The sequence below is a fragment of the Myotis brandtii genome, unplaced genomic scaffold (assembly GCF_000412655.1).
Source record: "Myotis brandtii unplaced genomic scaffold, ASM41265v1 scaffold32, whole genome shotgun sequence".
Lineage (NCBI taxonomy): Eukaryota > Metazoa > Chordata > Mammalia > Chiroptera > Vespertilionidae > Myotis > Myotis brandtii.
The window spans coordinates 10,701,950-10,717,530 of record NW_005362269.1 but is presented as its reverse complement, the minus strand read 5'-3'; the positions used below and the strand labels follow the sequence as shown (position 1 = coordinate 10,717,530).

General features: G+C 37.3%; 1 pseudogene; it reads left to right on the top strand.

Moving 5' to 3' along the window:
• Positions 1 to 340: 340 nt before the first annotated feature.
• Positions 341 to 15,581, top strand: part of LOC106726805 — a 54,818-nt pseudogene continuing 39,577 nt past the window's right edge.

Genomic DNA, 15,581 nt, shown 5'->3' with positions numbered 1-15,581 from the left:
AATGACATATGTGACTTCTGAGTCTAGATCTCAATAGCCCTTGCACTCTTCCACTTGTTTCTTGGTAGCCACTGTGTGAACAAGCCCAGGGTAGCCCTCTGGATGAAGAAAGGTGTGTAGCACAGCCATTCTTGTTGTAGCTGATGGTCAGCCCCCAGTCAATCTGATAGCTAAGCTCAGATAATGCCAGAAGAACCCATTAGCTGATCACACCTCATATTGCCAACCCACAGAATTATGAATAGAAATAAAATGTTGTTGTTTTAAGCCACTAAATTTTGTGGTGGCTTGTTAGGCAGCAAATGATAAAAGAAAAAGATATCACGTCCCTATGAACGCCATGACCCAGAATTTGTATGTTATCACTTCCACTTTTGTGCCATTGGTAAGAATTTAGTCATAGTAGCTGCAAGGGAAGCTTGGTAATGTAGTCTTTCACTGGATGGTTGATCATGTGTCTAACTCTAGCTAGATTCCTATTACTAAAAAAAGAAAAGGGGATCTAGGTAATCTATATTGTGGGACAAGTCTCTGATACCTTTAACTCTTCAGCTGGTTGTGAATATTAAATGGGAAATACATGTAACAGTCTTGGTCTAGCACCTGGAACCTACAAAGGGCCCAATAAATTGTCTTTTATATTCAAAATCAGAAATAGTTACAATTTATTTTAAAAATTCTAAAGAGTAGTCAGGAGTGTCAAATTCTCCATACCTATTTCTCATTTGTCCATTATCTTCAAGTAACCTTCCTTTTTTCCAAAACTAAAGTCAGGAACCACAGTGGAGGGGGTCGATAGAGAGAATATAAAGAGTGACACTGAAACACGATGTCTACTGATATGATGCAAACAAAGTCTGGATGTCTGTTAGAAAAGATTAGATAGAGCCTATGGCATATAGCCAGGGGACAGGACTAAAGAAAGTCCTTTCAATTCTGTCACTGTCGCTGTGTAATAGAGGACATCACTGGGCAACTGTCAGAAATTGAAGTGAAAATGGCTTTTCTTCCTTTTCTTTCTTTTTTTTTGGTTCTAGGAGTTTTGTTAAATATTACTACTACTACTACTACTACTACTAATAATAATAATAATAATAATGGTAGTGGGCAGGGTTGTAAACTTTTAGCCTTGAGGTGAGGAAAAGAAAAACCACAGGTGTCCATTTCCTGCAGCCAACTTGTGTGTTTATTTCCAATTTTAATGCAAAAGAAATGAAAGACAAGAACAGAACGGGGTTGTAGGAAGCGGACTGAAAAGAAATCTGAAATAACAGTTTTTGAAAACAATTTGATGGATGTATGCAAACCCCACCCCCATAAAAGATGATCATCACTTATTAACCAGATGATTACCTAATGGTAAAGGCAGAATAAGTCAGAAATCTTTGAACAAGTTTTAGTCAAGGACACATGTTTGTCTGTATTTTGGAAACTGATATTTGGAGTTATTCTCAGACTACTAGATGGCCTCAAATTGGGTAAACTGTTATTATTGTTGAAATATGGGTGAATCAGATTTCTCTCCTTCCTTCTAGAGTTGCTGCCAATTCAGAATTTGCTATTACAAGTCAAGTCCTGAAACAACCCTCCCCCCCCCAAAAAAAAAGTGTAACTGAGGGACCCTGGATAGAAGAGAGATTAAATAATCAATAAGTGACACATGCACAAAAGAATGAGACAGCAGTGAGATGCAGGGCAGGTGTGGGCCATCTTGTGAGTGGCAGTGTTTACAGAATATGTCCAACTGAGACGCGAGGAAGGGCTCAAGGTCAACAGCAACTAGAAAAACAGAACGCCACAGAAAGAAGGTTTGTTAGAAGCCATATATGGACAAGGCCTAACAGCTGAGAGAAGGGTGCTCCAAGGTGAGCCAGAGAATACAAAGGCCATTTCAAAGGAGAAAGAATTCAGAATGGGAGAAGGATCATAGACCAAGATAATGGCATCGAGGAGAACAGGGAAATACAGAGCTCCAAGGCAGCATCTTTAGAAATATCTGTCCTATTTAAAGTGATTCAGAAGCAAACACCCATGCTACCTACAGCAGTTGATATTTTAAAATATGAGAAATTGTTGGAATAAATTGTCTAAAGTTTTACATATGTCTCCTTTTTCCCCGATTGACCCCTCCCCCCCAGACATTCCCACCCCGGGCAAGCCCCCACCGCCCCGTAGGAATTTTCTATGTAAGGCATAGGAATAATCCAATCAAATAATAAAGTGTGATGCCCAAGAGACATAAGTCAATCTTTCCAGAGAGTATTCAAAGGAGTATGAGTCTCTCTTGAGGGTAATATGTATTACATAGAAACAATAAATATGAAAATGACCAGGTTAGATGTGGTTGTACGGGTTTCTTTCCTGCAGAGAATATTCAGAGCTAATGAGCACTGTGATGCCCTAAAGGGAGGTGTGTGGCAAATACCCGTTCTTTGTGCCCCCATCATCACCTAGCGTTTCCTTTGGGAACAACATTCTTGCATTGGGATTTCCCATCAGAGTGCTCAGGGTACACTTCCTCCCAAACTGCTGGGCATGTGACCAACTCCGGGCCAATCAGGTTCTCCCTCCTAAGAATGAGCTGTGTTATCAGACAGACTGGAAGTGTAACAGTCTGTGCCATCAGCATTATTGCTTTGTTCCTGCTAATAGGCTTCCTCTCCCTCCCAGGGCCTGGGGGTTCAGGTGTCCTTCAATGTTCTGAGCCACCTCAAAACTTTCTAATGAGTTCCCCTCACCCTTGGTACCCAGAGTTCTTTCACTTGCAACCAAATTGCTCTGAGGGGAGGAGTTTACAACACTTCATAGGTACAGTTGACTATGGTGTGTGTGGGGGGGGGCGGGGGGTATTCTTTTCTCTTTTTTTTGGTAAAATAACACACTGCTCTAGATAATAATAGCGGACTTTTGGATCTTATTAAGGAAACATAAACTGTACTCAATGCTTGTATTTACTCATGGGAAATCACCAAGCAAGGAGCAGTAACACATCCTACGCTGCGTATTCTTGCCACAGAGCACATTAAAAGGGCCTTGCTGATGATGGAGAAATCACCACGCAAAGGTATGGTATTGGCACTAAGCCCATCAAGGGTCAGAAGACTCCTAGTCTGAGGAGAAATATAGAGTCCTTAGCAAAGTGCAGGCTTTACCAGGGCATTTAAAAATGACTATAAAAGGGAACTTGGAGCTTACCATGAGTCAGGACCTTCCTGGACAGCAGTAAGACCTAGCTAACCTAACAATCTCCCTCAAGCTGGAAGGGTGTGAAAGGGTAGAGGAACTACCCCTCACAAGTCTCCTTCCAAAGCTTAGTAACGTGGTGATATAAAGAACTTTGAAGAAAAAAAGTAGCTTTGTAAGTATATTGACTTAAGAAAAGTAAACTTTCCCTAATATAAGCACAACAACAACAAAAACCCCTTAATAGAAAAATAGGAGAGAAGAGGAGGGTCTAAGCAGAAAAAAAGGTGCTAAAAGCACACACCCAAATCATGTTAACTCTATACACACCCAAATCATGTTAACTCTATACACACCCAAATCATGTTAACTCTATACACACCCAAATCATGTTAACTCTGTTGGTGTTTCTACACAATTTGTACAATGAGTCCAGAAAAAACAATAGTTTTCATAGTAGTAAGAGAAAATACGAATAATATGATTTAGATTCTATTTTATTTACAGTACAAACTCTATCATCCCCATTACACAGATGAGAAAATTGAGGCAGGGGGCTAGGTTGACTGTCCAAGAGCCTGCACCTTCAACTAATTTAACTTCTCAACTAATTCTCTTGCCCTAATTGTTTTCCTCTCTACCTCACAAGAAACGCAAACATGTTACAATCCATTAATAATAACGTTGATGCAAGGAATTACATACAGGGTTATAGGCACAAAGTTATATACACATATACATATTCAAAAGCTGCAGGAGAAGGATGAATAATAGAAGGAATATATAAATGAAGCGTGGTCCTGAAGGGGATAGGAAGGAGAAATTAAGAACATTCTTGAAGACCACTAGGGAACATATAGTTATATAAGTCTGGATAACAGTAAAAATAGAAAAATTGATAACATAAATATCTCCTCTCCTATTTTCCTATTAAGGGATTTTTTTTGTGTGTGACTATATTAGGGATATTTTACTTTTCTTAAGTCAATATACTTACAAAGCTATTTTTTCCCCTTCAGGTATCAGGAATTTTGAGGAAATTCATGCCTGAAAGTAGTTTTTGGAGAAATATTATGCAGAGTAATCTAGGAAAAGAACATTTTGGGTCTGTTTGGTGAGTCTATTGGACTGGACTAGCTTCCCCTTTTCTAACAACCCTTCTTTTATCCATGTAGGATATAAATATTCGTCTATGATGAAAGTTAAATGAATGTTTATGGAGCAAATCAATCGTGTGGTTGCACTATGTTTACATAAATTCTAACTAGCAGCTCTTTCCAACTCTCACAGAATTACTTTTAGAAAAGTTATGATTTCATCATGAACTTTCAGTCAGACTTTATCAAGACTGAATAAAGAGTGTTGGCTTCTGCCCAAAGGGTCACGGGTTCAATTCCCAGTCAAGGGCATGTACCTGGGTTGCAGGTTTGATTTTGAGCCCCAATTGGGGCACATGAGGGAGGCAACCAATCAATATGTCTCTCTCACATCAATCTCTCTCTCTCTTTCTCTCTCTCTCTCTCTTTCTCTCTCTTTCTCTCTCTTTCTCTCTCTTTCCCTTCCTCCCTTCCACTCTCTCTAAAAATGAATGGAAAAATATCCTTGATTGAGTATTAAACCCCCCCCCCAAAAAAAGAGTTCCAATGTCTTTGTTTTCTCTTTATTCTAAAGTCTTGAAAAATATTTCAAAATTAGAAGTTGTCTAGGTCACATGCCCCAAACTCACATAACCCCAGAATCTAGGCAAACAGCATTGAGTGAACAATGAAGCAATCTGTGTGTGCAAATCAATTGTATGGCCATCTTGGTCTGCCTCTCATTTACCCACCTAATTTGGTCACTTTTAAAATATATATATATTTTTTTTATTGATTTCAAAGAGGAAGGGAGAGGGAAAGAGAAACATCAATGATGAGAGAGAATCATTGATTGGCGGCCTCCTGAATGGCCCCCACTGGGGATCGAGCCCACAACCCTGGCATGTGCCCTTGACCAGAATCGAACCCAGGAACCTTCAGTCCACAGGCCAACGCTCTATCCACTGAGCCAAACTGGCTAGGGTCTAACTTGGTCACTTTTTTAAACGCATCTTTGTATTTTTCTTTAATGCAAAATCACTCAGGTCTTCCCTCCATCCTTCCTGCCACTTTGTTTTTGTCCAGAGGCCTCTCTAGAATCATCCACACTGCATTCATCTCTACAAACCTCAGCCGAGCCCTGTCAGCTACTATCTTTTGAGCAGAGGATTTAAATTCTCTTTTTTTCCCCCAGGAAAGATAACATTTCTAAAAATGTGCTTGAGGCCATGAACTGGGTATATTCTTTCAACATTAAACTCATACCACCACTCTCCCCAAAACAAATGAATAAATGATGCTTCTACTTTAAAATGGAATAATTTTTACACAGTGTGCTGAGTAAGGCCAAATTCCCATGAAATCTGGGTAACATTGGTCTCCGCCAAACACAAACAATCTAGGATAAGAGCAGACAGGCAAATTCTAATAGGGCGTGTGTCCATTCATTTAGAAAAGCATCGTTTCTCTTTCACAGAGCTGCTGAAGGAGAACCCATACTGAAAGTTGTGCTTATTGTTTTAGCTGGGATTCATAAAGAGACTGAACAGCTGCACACTTTATTAAGTCTAATCTAAATACCTGCTCCTTGTATTTTGTGCTGAGAGATATTTATGTTATCAATTCAACTTTATACTAACCATCAGGAAGAATGCTCCCTGTAGCTCTGCTGACTCAAAATAATGACTTGTAAGGGAGCCCTAATGACAGAACAAGGGGCAATTATAGACGCAGCATGAGACTTGGAAGAACTGTGTGATGTATTTTGTGCACTTGATTGACCTCATGTTCAAGTTCGTTTGTGCCTCACTGTGGTAGATAGGACCTATGCCTCAGGGTATATGCCTTGTTAATTTCAGTATAAGAAGACAGAACAGATTAGATCAGATGGCTCATACAAAAAAACAAAGCCGCACCAGAGCTTGGCAGAAAAGCGATGGCACATTAGGGTCTACCAGAAGGAACCATCAAGTATATTTCAGGGAAGAAGGAGAAGTTAGAATAATCAATATGGAGTGTTAATTTATTTCTACTCTTGGGATAACTAAAACAATGTACATCTTCTCATGTCTTTACATAATTGTGGTGGCTGCTGGGAGAACTTAGCATTTATTAACATGAGGGAGGGAGAGGAAAACAAAGAGAGAACAACAACTCATTGTAGAATAAGGTTACTGTGAAATGTCGTAGATTGCACTGTTTTACAGAACAACACCATGTGGCAGTATCTTCTGTGCCTATCACTGAAATGCATGCCTGCTGAGCTGTGATTTACTGAATAAGGAGGGCGGACGTCTTTTCCGTTAGGTTGTTTATAATCCCAATTCTAAGCATGCTTACTTCAATGGGGGAGGGGACGCAAAGTAAGGGGTGTGCAAAAAAGGAACTGTTGTTTGTTTGTTTTTTATCAATTTTAGTGTTTACAAAAAAATAAGAAACACAAATCCTCTTGTTTTGCTGTGTACAAAAATCATAGAGGGAATTCAAGCACATAATGATATTGCAGACTGACTTGAAAACAACATGGAATAACTGGCACTTATGCAATTTCTCAGATATACAGCTTTGATTCTAAATTGGATGGAAGGAGGCGTTCAGAAATAGTCGTTTCATCAGGCTTGGTTGTTTGCTAATAGTAACCTAGTCAACTTCGCCTACTTTTCGAAAGTGGTTGTTAGAAAAACCTGCAAAAGCCTTGGTAAAAATTTGAAATCGATGTTTCCTAAATGATACTGGGAACCACATCTTTGTTCTTCCACTGTGAGACATGTAATCTTTGAGAAAGTGCATAACTAATATCCAATATGGAATGAGGAATCTCATAACTCAGAATATAAAAATAAATCGCCAACCTAGCAAAGAATACAGGCAAACAATACCAAGTGATTACAAATTGGAACATCGGGAATCTATTCCATAGTTATCTGTAGTGAAAAAAAGTAGGCTGGAAATGGGTCATAATTAAAACTATAGGAATGTAAAAGCTATTATAGAAAGGGACAAGATGCTGATGTTTTTCACACATATTTTTGCCTCTAATGTTAGGTAAAGAGTAGGAAATGTGTGCTTAAACAAACAACACTTTTTTAAAAATTGATTTTCAATAGAGCAAGTTTAAAAAAACAAGTATTAGTAAACTAGAGGCCCGGTGCATGACATTCGTGCACTCGCGGGGGAGGGTGGTGGTCCTCAGCCTGGCCTGCACCCTCTCACAGTCTGGGAGCCCTCAGGGGATGTCCAACTGCCGGCTTAGGCCCACAAAGCCAGCAGTCGGACATTCTTAGCACCGCTGCTGAGGTGGGAGAGGCTCCTGCCACCGCCGCTATTCTCACGAGCCTTGAGCCTGGCTCAGGGCTTCTGGCTGAGCAGTGCTCCCCCTGTGAGTGCAGACTGACCACCAGGAGGCAGCTCCTGCATTGAGCGTCTGCCCTCTGGTGGTCAGTGCATGCCATAGCAACCTGTCGTTCCACTGTTTGGTCAATTTGCATATTACCCTTTTATTATATAAGATTCTATTTAAGACACTAGTTAGGTAAATATACTGATTTTAAACAGTATGGAGAAGAATGAATTTCCATATTTCTCTGAGAAAATAGATTCCTAACTGAAAGTTCTTGCTTTAGGAAATATTTTTTTCCCACTTATTTGGAGTAACAAATAAGATGCAGGAAATCCTAATAAAACAAGTATAGCACATGTGACTGAGTCATTCATTTTAAATCACCACCTTTCAATGTTATTTTAACAAAACTGCCACCATGTTTCCCAAAATTAAACCAAAGGGAAAATTCTCAGAAATAGGATAATAGTATTATTTTATAGTACAGTTGACCCTGAACAACATGGGTTGGAACTGCACAAGTCCACTTATACATGAAATTTTCAATAAGTACCGTAAATGTTTTCTCTTTCTTATCATGTTCTTAATAGCATTTTCTTTCCTCTAGTTTATTTTATTGTAAGAATACAGTATATAGTACATATAACATAAATAATATGTGTATTAATTGTCTATGTTATCAGTAAGACTTCTAGTCAAAAGTAGGCTATAAATTTTTGGTGCATCAAAGTTATATGTGAATTTTCAACTGCACAGAGGGTTGCTGTCCCTAACTCGTTGTTTAAGTGTCAACAGTACATGTTTTTTAAGTCAACAAGTTAGAAAAGTAAAGCTATTTTCATGCAAAGACTTTTTCCCAAATAATATCATCTTACAGGTATCAAGGATTGGTACTTGGATGTATCTGGGGGGAGGACACCATTCAACCCACTCAAATACAAAAAATACATTTCTTTTAAGTCAAAGGAAGAAATATGTAAAACATTTGGGAATGTCTAAAGCACCAATGCAAGGAACCAAGTTTGAAAATCATGACTGTAATTTCAAAGATATATGGTTATTTTATTGTATATTGCTAAAATTTCATAGAATGATGAAGAACTGAGTTTAAGCAGGACCAATAGATAGAAGAAATTAGTTTATACTTCAGGTATTGAATACTCACAGCACAAGCCTACTTAAAACACTTGAAACGACTGAAAAAATCATTTTGAGAGTCCCAATACTTACGATGTGAGCCTCCATCTCCACACATAAGGAATTTTTATTTTCATCATGCCTTCACTGAACCATCCTTACTCCATTTACAGTGTGAATTACAATTTATATTTCTGTCCTGCATGCCTGAAGGTGACTCAGTAGGGAATAGAGGAGGGAATCACTGTAATATAGACAAGCTTGGTGATATCTGTCAAACAAAAAGAGCATCCTGTGAATGTTTACTGACTCTGTTTCTTATGTCGCATCCAATTGAACAATTGAGTCAAAAAATAATTATAGAGAAATAGAGATTAGAGAAAACACTGAAAAAGCAATATATGGTTATTCTAATTTAAAACTACATTTAATAGCAATTTTCATTTCAGCCTATAAATGTACATAATAGGCCCATATTCTTAACATGGGGAATGTTTGCATATACTTTATGTTGGCACATTTCTAATTTCATGCCTAAGAATATTGTGTTAGTCAGAATAATTTCTGTTCTAAGTAACCGCAAATGCAACTCAAATTGAATTTAGAAGGGAAAAAAAGGCAAAAACAAAAAGAAACAACAAAAGAAGATAGTAACTTAATGAGTCCCCAGTTTCAAGTATACATGGAGCCAGGTCCCTAAATGACCAAGTCCATAAATGACATCTCTCTGGATCCTAAATTTATTTTCCTATGTACTGCCTTCATTCTCAAAAAGGGCTCTCTCCATGATGTAGTCCTGCAAGTCTTGAGTTACGTTTTATATTTTTTTCAGGTTCAAATACAGTAGAAGACTAAATGTTTCTCCCCCAACACACCATCAAAAGGCTCAGGTTTATTTTAGCATGGTCATTTGAAGTCAATTTAGGAAATTTAGGTTGCTCTCTTTTATTTTCATTATAGATATCTCTTTAAGGAATATCCTTATGTATGTCTATGTATTATTTTCTAATTATCTTATAGAATAAATTTGTAGAAGTGACATTGCTGTGTCAAAGTGTATACATATATTCTGAAACTTTTTTAAATGTACCAAAATTGCCTTCCAAGAAGGTGGTATCAATTTCTATTTCAATGAGTAGTGTGTAAGTTTGCCTTCATATAGTCTCATCATATATGAATATTATCATTTTTGCTAATCTTTCCCACATTAAAAGAAAAACAAGTTAATTTATGTTTATATATTGTTGAGCACACACCTTACTTTTGTTGAAACTTTTGAAAGTAAATTGCAGCTATCAAGATACTTTTTATACTTCAGCAAATATTTCTTACATAACCAAAATTCCATAATCATAACCAAGAAATTTAACTTTGATGACAATATTTCATAAAAAGTCCACATTCAAATTTTCCCAATTGCAACAAAGTATCCTCTATAGGTTTGGGTTTTCTTAGATCAAGAATTCAATTGGATCATGAATTACATTTACAGATCATGACTCTTTACTTCTTCCTTCCCAAACTATATAACTTTAATTTCATTTTCTTGTATTATTGCATTGGCTAGGACTTCCAGAATGACATTGAAAAGGAGTAGTGAGGGGAAATATCCTTGACTTTTTCTTATATTAAATAAAAAATTTTGAGTTTTCACTATTAAGTATGATGTTAGTTGTAGGTTTTCATAGATATTCTTTATCAAGTTCATAAAGTTACTCTCTATTCCTAGTTTACTGAGAGTTTTTATCATGAATGGATGTTGGATTTTGTCAAATGCATTTTCTACATTTGTTTATATGATCATTCTTTTTCTGCATGTTGATGGGATGGGTTACATTAATGGATTTTCGAATGTAGAACAGGTCATGCATAGCTGGGATAATCTCATTTGGTGCCGATGTATAATTCTTTTTATACATTGTTGGATTTGTTTTTACATGTTCTTCAATTTACTAATGATTTTGCTAAGGATTCTTTTATCTATGTGCATGAGAGCTACTGGTCTGTAGTTTCTGTGTTTTGTAATGTCCTAATTTGGTTTTAGTAAAAGAGTAATGCTGGCCTCATGAAATGAGTTCGAAAGTATGGCCTCTGCTTTTATCTTTGAAAGAAATTGTAAAAAAATTGGTATAATTTCTACCTTAAATATTGGTAGCAATGAACCAATCTGAGCCTGGTTTTTTCTATTTTGGACGATTATTCACTATTGATTTAATTTCTTTAATACATATAGGACTATTCACATTGTTTATTTCTTGTGTGAGTTTTGGCAGATTGTGTCATTCAAGAAATTGGTCTACTTCATCTACATTATCAGATTTGTAGGCATAGAATAGTTCATTGTATTCCTTTACTATCAGTTCAATGAACATAAGATCTGTAGTAATGTCCCACCTTTCATTTTTACCATTAGTCATTTGTGCCATCTTTTTTTTTCTTAACCTGGCTAGAGGCTTATACATTTTATTGATCTTTTTAAAAAAACAAAAATTTTAGTTTTGTTCATTTTCTCAATTACTGCCTCCTTTCAATGTCATTTATTTTTGTTCTATTTTTTATTGTTTCTTTTCTTCTGTTTTCTTCAGATTTTATTTGCTCTTCTTTTTCTAGTTTCCAAAAAAGGAAGCTTAGATTATTGATTTTAAATCAATATATGTATTCAATGCTCTAAATTTCCCCCCAAACATTGCTTTCACTGCATCCCACAAATTTTAATAAGTTGCATTTTCATTCTGTTCAAAATATTTTTTTTATTTTCACTTCAGAATTCTTTTTTTTACTTATGTGTGATTTAGAAGTGTTTGGTTTCATCTCCACGTACTTTGGGATTTTCCAGCCATCTTTCTGCTATTTATTTCTACCTAATTCCTTTGCCTAATTCCATTGTGGTCTGTGAGGAGACATATCTTTTCTACACTTTTAAATTTGTGAAGGTATGGTTTATGACCCAGAATATGGCCTTTCTTGGTGAATGTGCCATATGAGCTTCAGAAAAATGTGGATGTCAATTATATCCAGTTGATTGATGGTGCTATTGAGTTCAACAATGTCCTTACTGATTTTATGCCTGCTGGCCCTGTCCATTTCTGCTATAGAGATATCAGAGTGGTTTCATCTGTTTCTCCTTATAATTCTATCAGTTTTTACATAATTTATTTTGACACTTTGTTATTAGGTGCACACACGTTAAGAATTATGTCTTCTTGGAGAATTAACCCCTATATCATTATGTCATGCCTCTCTTTATCCCTGACAACTTTCCTTGCTCTGAAGTTGGAGGGTGTCTAAATTAATATAGCTACTCCCTTTTACTTTTAAATAGAGCTAGCATGGTGTATCTTTCTCCATCCATTTACTTTTATTCTATACTAGAGGCCCGGTGCACAAATTCATGCACATTGAAAGAAAATTAATTAGAAGAAATATTTTAATATCACTATTCGCCCCATCTCTATAATAGAAGTGTCAACCAAATTCACAATTGACAATGACAGATTGAAACACATGCGTGTGACTGGCGCCAGCGAGAGCTTTATATGTATCGCACATGTGCGAGTCAACTTAGCCTTTTATATGTATAGATAAACTTGCTTAATTAGACCTGCTTTCTGATGTAGCTAAACTTTTCCTGCCCAGTGAAACACCCCAACTTCTCTTTCAGGTAATTGTCAGCAACACAGCAGTAAGTATCAACATGAAACTGATTATTATTATAGATCACCCAGCGAGAACAAAAGGTAAAATATTTAACTGCAGCAGTGTTTGACTATATTCTATGCAGTGAGAAAACCTAAAGTTATTTTCAAGGTCGACCATTTCTTACTTCTTTTCAGTCAGGTCAAGTTTATAAACTTTCTAAATCTCCATTTTCCGGCTAATGAAAATAGGATTCCACCGAGTCTCCTATTTACCTACTCCAGGACTTCTGTGAGGATCAAATGAGATGAAGCATGGGAAAACACTTCACAGACATTTGGTTGAAGTGTGAAATGTTTGCAGCTGGCTATAAAGCAAGTCATGTTCTTGGGCTGAAGAAACTGCAAGGGGGCTAATCGTCACTAGGGAGAGGAAGCCGGTCGTTGCTATGTGATGTCATTACCCGGTGCCCACAGCAACCATTTCTGGGCTGGGCTGGGCTGGGCTGTGGGCCGCATTTTGTACCCTGAGGTCTCGGCAGCATTGTCTGTGATTTGGTGGGCAGTCACTCCAGGATGCTGGCAGGGCCTGTTTCCCACTTGGGGGAAGCCGAGTGTTGCTTTGTAGGCGCCAGGTTTGCAGTGCCATTTCTCTGTGTGCATCACGGCAGCTCCTGCATTGAGTGTCTGCCCCCTGGTAGTCAGTGTGCATCATAGCAACTGGTCGGACGGTCGGACACTTAGCATATTAGCTTTCTATATATATAGATGTGTCTTTATATTTAAAGCGGGTTTCTTGGCCTGGCCAGTATTGCTCAATGGTTGAGTGTTGACCTATGAGCCAGGAGGTCACAGTTCAATTCCCAGTCAGGGCACATGTCCGGATTTCAGGCTCGGTCTCCTGTGTAGGGTATGCAGAAGCAGCCGATCGATGATTCTCTCTCATCATTGATGCTTTTATCTCTCTCTCTCTCTCATCAATAACACTATATATTTTTTAAAGTTTATAACTATAAGTGAAAAATAAATAGCAGGAATCAAAGAGAGAGAGAGAGAATAAAGGCTCTGGTTTTGTGAAAATGCTCCTTTCACTCTAGGTGATGACTAAGACTAGAAAATAAATTTTGAATGTGATTTGTGATTTATTGGTACCATTGTTTCTTGTTTGTTTGTTTTTGTTAATTCTCACCTGAGGATACTTTTCCATTGATTTTTTAAATTTATTTTTATTTTTTTAGAGAGAGTGGAAGAGAGAGGGAAAGACAGAGAGGAACATCGATGTGAGAGAAACACATAGATTGGTTGCCTCCTGCATGAGCCCTGACCAGGGCTCAGGCCAGGGAGGAGCCTGCAACAGAGGTACGTGCCCCTTGACCAGAATGGAACCTGAGACTCTTTGATCCACAGGCCAACCCTCTATCCACTGAGCCAAACCGGCTAAGGTACTACCATTGGTTTTAAACACACACACACACACACACATTTTCTCCTAAGGTATGTACTTGGGTATTATAATAGTTAATAATTCATAAGTGTTGAACTGCTATGAAGTTCATTTTCACTATTATTATTTTGAATGCAAAATAATAAATATAAACTTGTTCTAAATGTATACAATTGTTTGTATAACACAAATTACAGAGTTGATAAAATCAAAAGTAATATGACAGGACATGTAGTCTATAGGAAATTACAACCATACAGTAGGTGCTATGCATATACAAAGACTAAAGATATTTTGATAAAAAGTGTGAGGAACAATAATCTAAATTGAAAGTCTTCTTACATTTAAAAATCACTGACATGGAGTACAATGGAGTACAACAGAAACTACATCTAATGAAGAAGTCCCTGAGCAGGGATCATTAGTGTTAAATAAATATTCAACATTCACTTTCCACAATATCTAAATGCTGGCAGGCTGAATCCCAATGGCTCTGCAGACCTAACTCTCACAGAAGCATGGTTTTGAATTAACAAAATATTTAGAGCTCAGTAAAAGTCCTTCAGTTCTCAGGCCCAGGGGGCCATATGAAGAAAAGAGGAAGATATGCTGAGATGTCAAGTATTGCTTCTGTTGTCATCCCACCCCCATAGAGATAAAAGTAGAAATCACATTGCATCCTCTATACACCAACCAACTTTGTGCATTTTACAAATATTTACTGAGCTCCTAACAAATGTCGGGTACAATTTCCAGATGTGTTTTAAAGTTTCAGTTCACAGTACACTGTGAACTCCTCCAAGACTCTCAAAATAACTTTCATAAATGAGGTATCGTGTTGGCCAAGGAGAAAGAAGATAAAGGTAAAAGGTAGCTTAAGTTCTTGGGGAAAATCTTCTCTAAATAACCAGAATTCTAGTACACAGCAATGGAGTGGGAAGCACATGACATGTGGAGTTCAGGAAACCTGAATATGAGTCTTGACACCCACCAGGTGCAGTCTATAAGCTTGGGTCAACTTGCTGAACTTCTCTGAGCTTGAGTGTGATCACTCATAAATGGGCGGTCACTCTAACTTCACAGGTTTGCTTAGAGCAAATATTCTTAATCCAAATTTTGAAGAGATTTCTTCATTGACCTAAAATTATGTGGAAAAATATATCTGTGTGTGCATTATTTTGTGTGGATAGCTACTCTTACTGGTATACCATTGTTAAGCACTTCAATAAGCTAGCATATGAAATCTTGTATATCTTTATATTTCATTTTTAAGTATATATGGTAATTTATCATCTATCTCTCTATTTCCAAAGGGGGGTGGGCAGGGAACCATAAGTTTACTCTGACTATGCTTTCAAGAAATGTCATGTATCTGCAAGTTTCTGAGTATCAGTTGAGGATTTGGAGCATAGAATTTCCAAGACCCAAGAGATTATTTTCACTTTGTCTAAAATATCTTATCCAGAAAGGATGAGAGGGGAAAAGAAACTTTTCCATTTAATTACTTCTTCGATTTCTATCAGCTGCCCTAGCTTTGTTGCTGATGCCAAGCATAGTTAGAAGACTGGAGAGGTGAGATATAACAGAAGAAGAGATTCTGTATGGCTTACAAATGCAAAGCAAAGCATCTTTATTGATATTCTTTTTAAAGAGTTCACTGAGGTGCAGCTCACAGTTGTCAAATGGAATGGAAAACAGAAATCCCTTTGAAAATAAGAGATAGAATTCAAGGTCAGTTTCCCACAGGCCATATTCCCTCTACCCTC